General features: G+C 47.8%; 1 protein-coding gene across 31 annotated transcripts in view; it reads right to left on the bottom strand.

The window, feature by feature from the left end:
- Positions 1-5,799: 5,799 nt before the first annotated feature.
- LOC144576499 (uncharacterized) overlaps positions 5,800-13,864 on the bottom strand; it is an 86,294-nt gene continuing 78,229 nt past the window's right edge. For 12 of the 31 annotated variants that reach the window (XM_078355386.1, XM_078355388.1, XM_078355354.1 and 9 more), the window contains one exon: positions 5,800-6,205. The gene's annotated coding sequence lies outside the window, so the exon portion shown is untranslated. Of the gene's footprint in view, positions 6,206-11,458; positions 11,557-13,864 lie in introns of those variants that run through there. The other 19 variants (XM_078355387.1, XM_078355358.1, XM_078355371.1 and 16 more) reach the window with 2 other exon arrangements.

Here is a 13,864-nt window from a genome sequence, read left to right as displayed (position 1 = left end):
GTGGGAGACGTCACTCCGCCTCCCCTGGTTTTTTCTTGCAGAGTAGCAATCAATGGACAAGTGCTATCTTTCCTCTAATAGGTACTTCCTGTGCACAGGTACAAGTATTGGCCACTTTGAGGCCCTGGGGGTGCTAAACAGTGGGTTGTATCCAAGTCCTAGAGGTGTTCAGAGCTGTGGAAAACTGTAAGCAGAGTAAAGAGCGTGGCCCTGCAAACCTGTGCTGGAAAATCAGGGAAGCTGCAGCAGAAGGGAGAGGACACCCCACTGTCCCCAGGAGCCCACCTTAATCTCCCCTGGCCCTGACCACAGCCTGGAGTGTGATGAACTACACACATATGAAGTGTAAAACGTGATAAATTTTAAATATATATATATATATATATGCACAATCATGGAGATGCGAGTTTTTCATTTGGAAACTGACGATAGTGGCTGTGCTGCTAGAGGGGATATGAATGCAAGAACTCCTAGACAGCCACACTCAGAAAGGAGCGGGCGCATTGACACTCAGAGTGCCAGCTCCGTACACCAGCCTCCCACCATCTGAAGGGGAGTACAGCTGCTCCCTGAAACGCGTCCATTACTCTTTATCTGGAAAATCAGCATCCATCAACACTTCCCTGATCCTCACCCCTAATAGGAACCCAGGATGAAGGAACCTCTCCAACCAAAGCCAAAAGGAAAGTTCCACTTTCCACATCACCTCCACTATTTCTCAGCAACGGAGTGATTCCAGAACATGCACCACTTTTACTCACTCTTGGGATGATCTGTAATTGAAACAGGAAAGGTTCCCTCACAGGGCATGCAATGGGGGTGTAGCTCACTTCTTCAGTTGGGCAGGTTGCGGGGCTCTGACCCCACGGCAGTGTATAGGGGTGAATGTTTACATCTGAGGCACCACAGGGAGTGTGTTATGGGGTGCTCTTTGAGTTTTCTGTCTACAGGTGGCCCATGTTAACCCACTCAATTAGACCCTATACCTTGTCACAAGGACAGAGGGCTTTCTCAATCCCAGGGTTTCTTGCCTTAGTGCAGGGGAAGAATCGGATCACATGTGGGCTTGGAGAATGAGTGCAAGGCTTTATTGAGTGGGAGTAGCTCTCAGCAGATCAGGGAGCCAGCAAGGAGATGGATTTCCCCTAGAGGTCAGACATTGGTGGCCCAGCTTTTCTCCAGTGGTTGGACTCTTCTTTGACCACTCTGGCCAAACTCCACATCATTCTGCTTCTGCCAGTGGTCTTCCCTCGTGCTGGTGCCTGACAGTTCCTCTCAATGTCCAGCCACCTTTGTGTTGCTCCACCAATATGCTTCTCTCAACATGGTGGGCCAGGATGGTCTTGGGAAATGCAACATTTGGGCATGAAGGCAGGGGTGCTTGTCCTCACCTAGGTCCATGGGGGTGGAGCCCTACAAGGGACCTCACCTTCCTCTACCCAGCCCTTCCCTTCCCCCATTTTGTTTCATTTAAAGGAAAGACACTCATCCCTTCCCAGCACTTCTGTATCATAATTACAGAACAGGTTGCTTTAGAAAAACAGATGGGAAACTGTAGCCCAGTCAAAGCCCCGCAGTGAGTGTGAGGACACCCGTAGGACATGCAGGAGGTTTCCTTGGAGTATGGGTCTCCTAAGTCTATTTTGGCTGGCAATTGGAAATTCTTACCAGAAGAAGGAAGTACAAGTGCTGAGGGAAGGCCCTCTCCCGATTTGTTAATAAGCTGAGGCTGCCATTCATGACTGACCCTGTCCTGCCAGGAAACAGTATGTATCACATGTTATGTATATTGCCAGATTTTCATTTATGAATAAATTTGAAATGAAATAAGTCAACAAAGTGTTGTGTCTATTTTGGACAAAGGTAGGCGATCCTTCTTTGCTGTGAGGTGTGACTCTTCCTCCAGCAGCCTCTCAGGGACGTTAGGACAGAGTGGCTGGCTGGCAGTGCATTGACGGTGTTGCTTGTGGATGACTTGGGGCACTGGCTTGAGATGGACACAGCCCTGTGTGGGCACGGTGGGCTTACCACATAGGCTCAGCTGCTGCTGGGTCATCCTCCTCAGTGGAAGAGGCTTGGAAAAGAGAAGCAGGACTGGGATGAGGCTCAGGGTCCTCAGCTGTGGATCTAGAGGCCACCTAATTCAACAGGAAATGCTCAGTCTCTCCATGTGCCCAACTCTACACTGTAATGCAAAAGAAAGTCTCTTGACCTCTCCTGCCATGTTTAACTGCCTCTAAATTGCCAGTATCTTTTTGACATCTCCCTAGACCTGCTCACATAGGCTGGACGGGTGGCTCCTTACAGGGGGAGGTGTGGACCTGGGGCTGGTGCTCTAACTCTGCTGTCCTGGAGTGCCTCAGCCAGGCTAATGGGGCTCATTGATCAGCAGGAGTCCTGCTGGTTCTAATTAATCAATTCTAGGATGTGTAGCTCACAGAATCTGAGTATTTCTGAGGATATTTTCCTGGCGTTACTGAGACATATTTGAACAATTTTAAAATACATATATATAAGGCATGAAATGTGTAGTTTTAATATATGCAAACAATGTGAAATGATGACCAGCATCAGGCTCATAAACATTCCCATCCCTTCACATTGTTGCCATTTGCGTGTGTGTGAGAATATTCCAGGTTTGCTTTCTCACCAGATTCCGAATGTGAAGTTCATCACTGTGAACTACGGTTGCCATGCTGTGTGCCAGGTCTCTAGAGTGTACTCATCGCATAACTGAAAGTTTGTGTCCTTTCATCAGCTCTCCATTTTCTACACTCTCCGACACCACCCTTCTACTCTGTTTCCATGACTTGAACTTTTTAGGCTAATAGCTGGGTGAAAATCTATGATATCTGCAAAGATGTCCTGGGCTATGTCAGCACAGGGGCTGCCTTTTAACCATGGGTGGTATCTTGGAACTCCACACACCCAGGTACTTCCAGGCATATGCACGGGGCTGGGTCTCCCCTGCCCTGTGACCCATGAGTCCGCTACTGAGTGAGGAATGCCACCCAGTGGTCCTGAGCTTCCACATGGGGCCCCAACCCTCACTCACCCTGCATCTCTTTCACAGAGAAGCTCAGGAGTGTGGATCATTCTCTATGCCTCATTTTCCAGGGCATGAGACTGGAAAGTGAGCCCCTGGACAAGGCTGTGGTGAGCCATGAACATGTCAACATGTGGGAAGCACACAGTGGCAGTGGGGATTCCCTAGAGAACGTTGATATAGCACCTGTGCTGTGTAGGTGGGACACCTCTCCTGAGGAGGCACACTTCCACCCACACCCACACATTCAGTCACACCGCATGACACCCACGAAGACCCCTCCGGAGTCTTATGCACACAAACCTAGAAAGATATGGTTTCCCCAGGGAATGTACAATGAGGCCAGGGTCCTTTGCCTCCAAAAATCACTCCTTACACCACCCCTGTCTTGTGCCCAGTGGGAAGCTGGAATCAGATTGAAGCCAGCAGAAAATCCTGTCTTGCTTTTCATCTGGATTTTTTTTTATCAGTGAGTCAGTGATTCCAGAATACAGGCTGTTTTCCTGAGGCCACCTACAATTAAAGGAGAGAAGGGGCCATGAGGACCAAGTCACACTGCATGGTGTTTCTCAGGTCTTTTTCTTCCGCTGTGAACACAGAATCCCAGATGGAAAGCAGTGGTCAAAGGCCCCGGAAGCCAGCACAGACACCTTGGGGATGTTGCAGGCTTTCCCTGGAGGATGTGTCTCTCTAGTTCACCGTGGCCGCCAATCACAAAACTCTTAATCTGGAGAGAATTTGCTGCTGAGCAAAACTTTCTCTTTCACACAGCTTAAAGCCTGATGCTGCCCCTCCTGACTGCCATCTCCAACCAGTGTCTTCCGGAAGAGTCAGCTAGGGTCAGTTCAGGCTGTTAAAACAAGGCTGGCTGGGTGCTGAGGCTCCTGCCTCTTACCCCAGCATCTTGGGAGGCCGAGGCAGGTGGGTTGCTTTGAGAGGTTGATCACCACCTGCGGGGCCTGTCCTGCAAACCCTGATTCTGTGACAGATGAATAAGTACCCTCCACACACGAAGTACAGTGAATAAGTCAGCTGCTCTCAGAGGGCCATTGCAGATATCCAACACTTCAATAGCTGTCCCTCCTCACATTTATTCAGTTTAGATTTAATGACAGAAGCTCTAATTCAACATGCTTGTGAATAATTAACACGGCTAAAGATTTGGTTCCAGGACCCAGAGAAAACACCATTAAGGGGTAATCTCCCTTTGACCTCCCCCAATAAAGCCATTGGCTAAAAGGTTAGTTTTAAGACCACATGAGTAAACAAGGGAGTTAGAGTAGAGACAAAGGAATGTGAGGTAAACAGACTGAACTGGGGAAGCTTCTATTATCCCTAATTTTTACCCATGACCTAATACTCTAAGGTAAGAAGCAGCTGCCTTCAGTCTGTTCCATTATTACAAGTTGTAAAAACCTTTTGTTCTTCCAAAACATTTGAAAGTATATCTTATAACTTTCCCTGATATTTCCCTTAATATTTTTCCAGCCACCCTGAGTGAATCCCAACATTGCTTGAGGCTAGATCAAAACCTGCCTAGGAAACATAGTGAGACCCCCATCTCTACAAAAATACAAAGAAAATTAGCCTCGCATGGTGGTGTGTGCCTGCGGTCCCAGCTGAGATGGGAGGATCACTTGAGCCCAGAAGGTCAAGGCTGCAATAAACTCAGATCGCGCTACTGCGCTCCAGCCTAGGCAACACAGAAGACCCTGTCCCCAGAAAAGAAAAGGTAACCCAAATACCATGAGCTGGGTGGTATAAACACAGTTTTTTCTTTCTCACCATTCTGGAGGCTGGGATTGTCTGTTGAAGATACATAATCTGTGATTCAAACTAGGTGTCATTTTGTAAAAAGGCAAACTCTAGACACAATTTTAAAAAACCAGCTGTTTCCAGCTGGGTGTGGTGGCTCATGCCTGTAATCCCAGCACTTTGGGAGGCTGAGGTAGGCACATCACTCAAGGTCAGGAGTTAGAGACCAGCCTGGCTAACATGGGAAAGCCCTGTCTCTATGAAAAATGTTGGCCAGGGAGAAACCGTCTCTACTAAAAATGCAAAACTTAGCCAGGTGTGGTCATGGGCACCTGTAATCCCAGCTACTAGAGATGCTGAGGATCAGCATCTCAAGAATCACTGGAACCTGGGAGGTGGAGGTTACAGTGAGCCGAGAGCATGCCACTGCACTCCAGTCCTGGTAACAGAGTGAGATTAATCTAAAACAAAAAATTAGCTGTTTCCAAGAAAAAGACAGAAGGACTAACAGTTGAAGCACAGGGGATTGTCAGCAACAGAACGATGAGTGCATGCAAGGTGGAGCAAGACATTGCAAATAAAAAAAAAAACCTTGAAAATTCACAATAGAAAGAGGAATCCATAATGCTAAGATATTTAGTTAATAATGTGTAAATATTGGTTTTTTAACCATAACAAATGCACCATATTGACATGTCAGTTACAGGGGAAATGGAGAAAAGGGGCTGGTGCTAATTTCAGTATCTGCTCTATTTTTTTGCTAATGCAAAACTTATCCAAATAATAGTGTCTATTAATTAAAGAGTCATTTGGCAACATTATTCTAGGGGCAGATCTATTGCAGCAAATGTTTAACAATCAGTTAATGTCTAAACAGGAGCTTCAGATGTGTTTCACTACTAAATGTGAACCAAAGCTGAGCTGTGAATGTATCTTTATGTGGTTGAAACATTACTGATTGAATACTAAATTAAAATTTTCTCACATGAATAACAATATGGTTTAGCATTTTTATTAATTTATTTTAAATATGCAACTTTGGAACAAATACAATCATTATTCGTGAATCAACGTAAGGGCTGGGTATCCATAGTGCCACCAGCTCACTGTCTTCAGGTGCACCTGTGCTTGGCCGGGGGCCCTTTCTTGACTTGCTGTTGGTCTAGGCTGTATAGATTCTTGAAGGTGGAAATTGCTTTTCTCCTCAAATTCGTCAGCTAAGGACCTGAGAAATGCACTCACAGTAAGAGCCAATGACAATTTGTTGGCAGAAGACCAGAGGAAACGGACATAATTGATGCAGAGCTCAAATGGTGGATCCCACTGCACTGACTCCCCAACACAGCCTCTGAGCCAACGCTGGGCTTTGGGAAGATCTTGGGTCCTCACGTGCACTTGAAACACCTAAGGGAAAGGTTTTGTGGAAAATGCCTTTATGATGAGACGGTCCAGAAAGGCATCTCAGCAGAGTGACTGAGCATGGGGGCTGGGGCCTGAGGGCCTGGGCTCAATTTCACTTAGAGCCATGAGAACTGGGGAACATCCTGCAACCCCTCAGCCTCCAGTTCTCTGCACTGCCATCTAAACACTTTAATAGGGCTGACTGGTTAGCATGATGAGGCCGAAGATCACTGAAGAGTTAAAGCTTTAGAAAACGTGGCTGATTCTTCAATGCTCCATGATTCCTCCATCATTAAATGCCTTGGAGAAGAAGCTACACACTTGACAGTGGGTGACCAGAGAGGGGACATGGATGCTCCAGGGCAGGGGAGGGTGGAGATTGGCTTTACTTCATTTGCCTGTGTGGGAGGCTTTACAGTGCACAAATAGTACATGTGATCATCTCCTGTGATGCCCACGTCAGCCCTGAAGGTGGGCACAACAGGAGCTCTGGCCTGCACTTCATAGTTGGAAGAATTTCTCTTAAAGACATGTGTCTTTCCAGTCACCACACTGCTGTGTGATGCACCTGGGGCAGAAGTGTACCTGAGGCCTCGGGGCCAGAGATGTCTGCACACTCCAGACCTCCAGATCATGCTCTAAGACCCCCCAAAAACATGAACTCCCCTGACTCTTATGATGTCCTGACCCAAGGTTTCTGTGGGAGGGCTGATGTCCTGGAATAGATGCCTGAGCCCAGATAACAGCTTGGTCACAAGACCCGGCCTCTGTCTCTCCCTTTCCATCCCAGACTCCAAACAGGATGCGGTTTATCTCAAATGAAGCCTTTTGGAAAGACGAGGGTGATTCAAAACAGGGCAATCCTTTCATACCAGCATCACAGCTGCCACAGGCTTCACGTTTTCAACGATCAGTTGGCTACAAGGGACCCCTGCAGCCAACTGACCCCTAACTGTATTAGGCTTTGTAACACCCAACTGTTTTAGAAAGCAACACTCTACACTGTCACATGACCACTTCACTTCCCTCCACTTGGCCAACCCTGGGTGAGCAGCTAATGAGCTTATCTGATAAGAGGCGCCTAGGCTGGAGTGTCAGTGGCTTGATGAACTCAGTTTATAAAGCTTCCCGCCTGACTTACTATTGATCCGAGCCACTGTCTGTGCAGCTGGACTAAGGCCTGGCTGGGGATAGGCAGTGACTGCACCAGCACAGAGTGGACCTTTCTTCCTGTCAATTTCTTCCAAACCAAAGGTCAGTATTTTCAGGCTCCTATTTCATCCCGAGCCCTGCAGGGACAATGCACAGAGTTCCTTCTCCTCTTAGAGGGAACCCTCCACAGCTACAGCCAGGAGACCCCACCCCAGGACTGTCCCTGAGGACCACCCACATCCTATTTCTAACCAAATGTCCATTTCTCTAACCCGACGGCTCTGTCTCTTCTTGCTTCTCTCCCCAGAAGGACCCTAAACAGTAGGGATCCTGTTCTCATCCCACCACATTTATATCCATATCAAAACCCCTGTCTTTCCTTTACAAAACCAAAATGTGGCACACATACACCATGGAATACTGTGCATCCATAAAAAAGGGTGAGTTGTTGTCCTTTGCAGGGACATAGATAAAGCTGGAAGCCATCATCCTCAGCAAACTAACACAGGAACAGAAAACCGAACACCGCATGTTCTCACTCATAAGTGGGAGTTGAACAGTAAAAACACATGGGCAAAGGGAGGGGAACACCACACACTGGGGCTTGTCGGGGTAGGGGGCAAGGGGAGGGAGAGCATTAGGACAAATACTTAATGCATGTTGGGCTTAAAATCTAGATGACAGGTTGATAGGTGCAGCAAACCACCATGGCCCATGTATACCTGTGTAACTAACCTGCACATTCTGCACATGTATCCCAAACTCAAAAAAAATTTTTAAAAACAAACCTCGGAATCAAGATTGCTAACATATTGTGTTGGATTTTAGCAACAGCATTCGAAAGCATTTGACTTTTAATTCACCTTTCTTGTCAAGTCTTTTACAGAATTTGCTATCATGATTTTCCCAGTTAAAAGAGAGCAGTGTGAGCGTGTTCTTGTACATACAAAATTGAAGTCACTTCTACTTAATATATAGATAGACTCCCAGGGAGACAATAAGGATGGACGTTTGCATGATGGAAAGATGATTTGCATTCGTTTTGCAAGGTGATGGCTGTTTTATCTGTGGCACAGTGCACATATATGACATGCACAGACTGCTGCCTTCTTAAAAACACTGTTACCAGCACCCAGATGTAAATCTCCTGGCAGTCCCTCTTCAGCTAATTTCCAGGCAGTAACCCCAGGAGATACCTACTCTGATCATGATCAATGTATTTTAAATTTATTTTTAAACATCATACAAATGCAAACCTACAGCATGTACTCTTTTGTTTCTGATTGAAAATTATATGTGAATATGTGAATTTCACCCATGTTCCACGTGATGAAACATCTGTCATTTTGTACTGCTGAGTCAGTATATAACATTGTAGAAAGTTGGCACAATTAGTTCACACCTCTGTGTTTTTTACATTCACTCTGCTGTTTCTCATGATGGTTGCTTGAAACAAGGCTGTAAAGTTCCCCAGGTGGACAACATCATCCTTGGCTCATGTCTCTTGAACATAGGTGGCGGGAGTGGGACTGTGGGGTCACAGGTGCTGATGACTGTGGTACACACTAGAAAGCCATTTATCAAAGTGGTTGAAACTTAAGTATGTTCCCAGAGTAACATGACAGTTCAAGTTCCTCCACATCCTCACCACCCTTTGCATTTTTGTCTCTGATAGCGTGCCTATTCTGGTGGGTGTAAGAGTGAGAAACTAGTTTCAATGTGTACTCTGCTAATGACTTGTGATTGAGTGCATTTTCATGTGCTGAACTCGCTGAGGTTTCTAGGATTCTGATAAGGCACATAACCTTATGAGCTCCTGAATGGCTATTTAAGGTGCTTTGTTAGAAGAAGGATCCAATAGGCCAAATTGCAGAGGGATATGGAACAATGGAAAGATATTAGCAAGGACAATATAGATTTCAGAAAAAAAATAGAAAAGACAGATAAAATGGAAATGTCACTAAAAATGGACAAATATCACAACAAAGCAATTTAGAGAAGGCAAAATGTGGATGAATAAAAGTCAAATGAACACGTTCTGATCCACCTGAGGTGAAAGAAACCCCTGTGGAACCCAGCACGTCTGTGTGGGAGGAGCTGCCTGGAACAGCAGAGAGCAAGGCAAAAGGGCTTGCGGGGAGCAAAATGGGAGTGGCAGGAGCTGCCAGAGCCCCCTCAGCAGGAAGCCAGGGAGAGGAGGGCTTGGAGATCAGCCAGCCAGGGGCAGGGGCAGGCAAAACCTATAGGTTCCTGTGGATGCCCTAGAATTGTGCAGTTACTTTTGAGTGAGGCATGAAACCAGTCAGTGTTGAGCAGACAACTAACGTTGCAATTTAAAAAATAAAAATAAAACAAATTTCCAGTCAGGCTGTGGAGCTTCAGAAGCTCTTAAAACTGGGATATTTATAAGGTCAGCCATCCGGCAGGACGTCCCTCAGCACATAGTAACATTAAGTGTGCACCCTCCATGCGGCTAGTCCACTGTGGTTCAGAGATGGAGGGAAATGAGCAGAAGAAAGTCCTCACTGGTCACGTGTTATTGGCAGCAAACCTGGCTGCTCAGCACAAGGGTTTATAAGTAAAGTGTAGCTTACGCAATGCTGACCTGTTGGAAGGGATGGAAATGGTTCATATGCACATATGGATGAAATTAAATGTTTAAGTCTGAGTTTAAATCTCAGAAAAAATAAAAAATTAACCAGATGAGGTCTAAAAAGGAAAACTTATTTGCTTAAGAAATAGAATCTTTAAGTATGTGTAGAGATGATTTGGAAGTCGAAATGGAACCACATGATTTACACTTGAGTTGGTGATTCAGAGATGGAGGAAAACATGATTTGAAATGGTTATAAAATATATGAAAGAGAGGCCTTTAGGTGGCTGATGGTGAGAGTGTTAATAATGTGAGTAAACTCTGTACTTCTGGGTCCCAGGAAAAACCGACAGATAGTGCCTGCCACACATGCTCTGCTGGCACAGCTGGCAGGAACAAGTGACCTCCCTTCAACCCACATCCCCTTTGTTTAGGATTCCCGGCTGCCCCAGCCCCTCTCTGACATCGTGAGCAGCTTCAGAAAGGAGGATCAGGACAGCCAAGGCTCTCCACCTGAGATTCCCTGGTGTGCCAGAGGCGGGAAGGCTTTGGGGTCGGAGGGCAGTATGGGACAGTGAGGGACACTCCTGAGATGGCCTCTTTCAGCTGGAAAATGACTCAGAGCTTCCATGGGAGTTTGGTCATCAGGGAGCCCACTGGGTAGATTTGGGTGGCAACACTAACTGCTAGGACACACCTTCAGCCCACCAGGTCAGCTGTGAGAACTCAGAACAGAGGGGCCCAGGAAGACGCAGCTCTTAAATGCAGTGGCTCTGCTCCCATGAAGGTTTTGGGAGATGTAAGGTGGCTTCGGAAAGCTGAGGCTCCACAGCAAGGGTGTCAGGAAGTGGAGCGGCATCTGAACCATCCCCAGGGCTTGTCTTTACCCTCCTCCCTCACTGCACAGAGGAGGGGGCACCCCACCTAGGGACAGGGATCCACAGTCAGCTCTGCTCCATGCACCCTCCCTCCTCACTATGCTGCTTCTGACCCACAGTCCCTCCCCTCTGTCCAATTTAGGGTCTGTGGCCCAGGTAGGGCCAACTCAGCCACCCTCAGCATCCGAAGGTTCAATGTCACAGCTGTCTGCACCGAGGACAGCAGCAACACTGGCAACGTTGACAGCTGGGGCCAACATGACACATTCCTCACATGTACACGCTGTGAGCATTTTCTGTCACTCTGTGCTTTGTAAGTCATATTCTTAAAGGGGACTTCTGCTATGCCAGATAGTTTCAATATTTATGTAGACCAATGCTTTCTTCTCAAGATCAGTATTTTTGTGTCCTAAAACTATACATATATGCATATGTGTATATATATATATACACACACACAAACTATATACTTAACTGTATACACGTGTATGTGCATGTATATACAACTGTGCATGTATATACATACACACATATGTATATAGTTGTATATATACATATACACACATATATGTTCATATAAAAAACATTTGAATAATATCTCAAAGTTCTGTTAAAAACATGAATGGCTTAATATTCTAGTGCTAAATAAGGGATGGCTTTATTTAAAACAGTTTCCATTAGATTCCAGTAGAGAGGGGAGAGTCGCTCCTTTAAATGGAAGCCTCTGGAACCTGGAGAAAGCAATGGTGAAGTGGGCAACCTTCCTGCAGAGCTACCAGAGGCATGCATGAAGCCCCAGCAGTGGATGATGCCCCAGATGTGGATAATGCCCCAGATGTAAATGATCCCCACCTGTGGATGATGCCTCAGGTGTGGATGATGTTCCAGGCGTGGATGATGTTCCAGGCATGGATGATGCCACAGCAGTGGATGACACCCTAGGGGTGGATGATATCCCAGCAGTGGATGATGCACCAGCAGTGGATGACGTCCCAGGTGTCGATGATTCCCCAGCAGTGGATGATGCTCCAGGTGTGGATGATGCCACAGGCGTGGATGTCCCAGCAGTGGATGATGTCCCAGGCATGGATGATGCCCCAGGTGTGGATGATGCCCCCCACGTGGATGATGTCCCAGGCGTGGATGATGTCCCAGCAGTGGATGATGCCCCAGGTGTGGATGATGCCACAGAAGTGGATGCTGTCCCAGCAGTGGATGATGCCCAAGGTGTGAATGATGTCCCAGGCGTGGATGATACCTGAAACGTGGATGATGTCCCAGGCATGGATGATGCCCCAGGAGTGGATGATGCCCCAGCAATGGATGCCTAAGGTGTAGATGATGTCCCAGCAGTGGATGATGCCCCAGGCATGGATGATGCCCCAGGTGTAAATGTCCCAGCAGTGAATGATATCCCAGCAGTGGATGATGCCCCAGGTGTGGATGATGCCCCAGGCGTGGATGTCCCAGCAGTGGATGATGCCCCAGGCGTGGATGATGCCACAGCCGTGGATGATGTCCCAGCAGTGGATGATTCCCCAGGTATGGAAGATGCTCCAAGGCATAAATGATGCACATCTATGGATGATGCCCCAGGCATGGATGATGCCACAGCAGTGGATGATGTGCCAGGTGTAAATGTCCCAGCAGTGGATGATGTCCCAGCAGTGGATGATGTTCCAGGCATGGATGATCTCCCAGCAGTGGATGATGCCCCAGGCGTGGATGATGCCCCAGGTTTGGATGATGTTCCAGGCATGGATGATGCCCAGGTGTGAATGCTGCAGCAGTGGATGATGCCCCAGGTTTGGATGATGTTCCAGGCATGGATGATGCCCAGGTGTGAATGCCGCAGCAGTGGATGATGCCCCAGGTGTGGAAGATGCTCCAGGCATAAATGATGCCTATCTATGGATGATGCCCCAGGCGTGGATGATGCCACAGCAGCGGATGATGTCCCAGCAGTGGATGATGTCCCAGCAGTTGATGATGTTCCAGCAATGGATGATGCCCCAGGTGTGGATGATGCTCCAGGCGTGGATGATGCCCCAGGGATGGATAATGCCCAAGCAGTAAATGATACCCCAGGCGTAGATGATGACCCAGCAGTGGATGATGCCCCAGCAGTGGATGATGCCCCAGACGTAAATGTCCCAGCACTGGATGATGTCCCAGCAGTGGATGATGCCCCAGGCATGGATGATGCTCCAGGTGTGGATGTCCCAGCAGTGGATGATGTCCCAGCAGTGGATGATGTTCCAGGCATGGATGGTGTCCCAGCAGTGGATGATGTCCCAGCAGTGGATGATGCCCCAGGCATGGATGATGCCACAGCAGTGGATGATGCCCCAGGCGTGGATGATGCCACAGCAGTGGATGATGCCACAGAAGTGGATGATGTCCCAGCAGTGGATGATACCCCAGACATAAATGTCCCAGCAGTGGATGATGCCCCAGGCATGGATGATGTCCCAGGTGTGGAAGATGCCCCAGGCATAAATGATGCCCAGCTATGGATGATGCCCCAGGCGTGGATGATGCTCCAGGTGTGGATGATGCCACAGCAGTGGATGATGTCCCAGCAGTGGATGATTCCCCAGGTATGGAAGATGCTCCAAGGCATAAATGATGCACATCTATGGATGATGCCCCAGGCATGGATGATGCCACAGCAGTGGATGATGTGCCAGGCGTAAATGTCCCAGCAGTGGATGATGTCCCAGCAGTGGATGATGTCCCAGCAGTGGATGATGTTCCAGGCATGGATGATCTCCCAGCAGTGGATGATGCCCCAGGCGTGGATGATGCCCCAGGTTTGGATGATGTTCCAGGCATGGATGATGCCCAGGTATGAATGCCGCAGCAGTGGATGATGCCCCAGGTGTGGAAGATGCTCCAGGCATAAATGATGCCTATCTATGGATGATGCCCCAGGCGTGGATGATGCCACAGCAGTGGATGATGCCCCAGCAGTGGATGATGCCCCAGACGTAAATGTCCCAGCACTGGATGATGTCCCAGCAGTGGATGATGCCCCAG

This window comes from Callithrix jacchus, chromosome 18 (genome assembly GCF_049354715.1).
Source record: "Callithrix jacchus isolate 240 chromosome 18, calJac240_pri, whole genome shotgun sequence".
Taxonomy (NCBI): Eukaryota; Metazoa; Chordata; class Mammalia; order Primates; family Cebidae; genus Callithrix; species Callithrix jacchus.
This window is presented reverse-complemented; position numbering and strand designations above follow the sequence as displayed.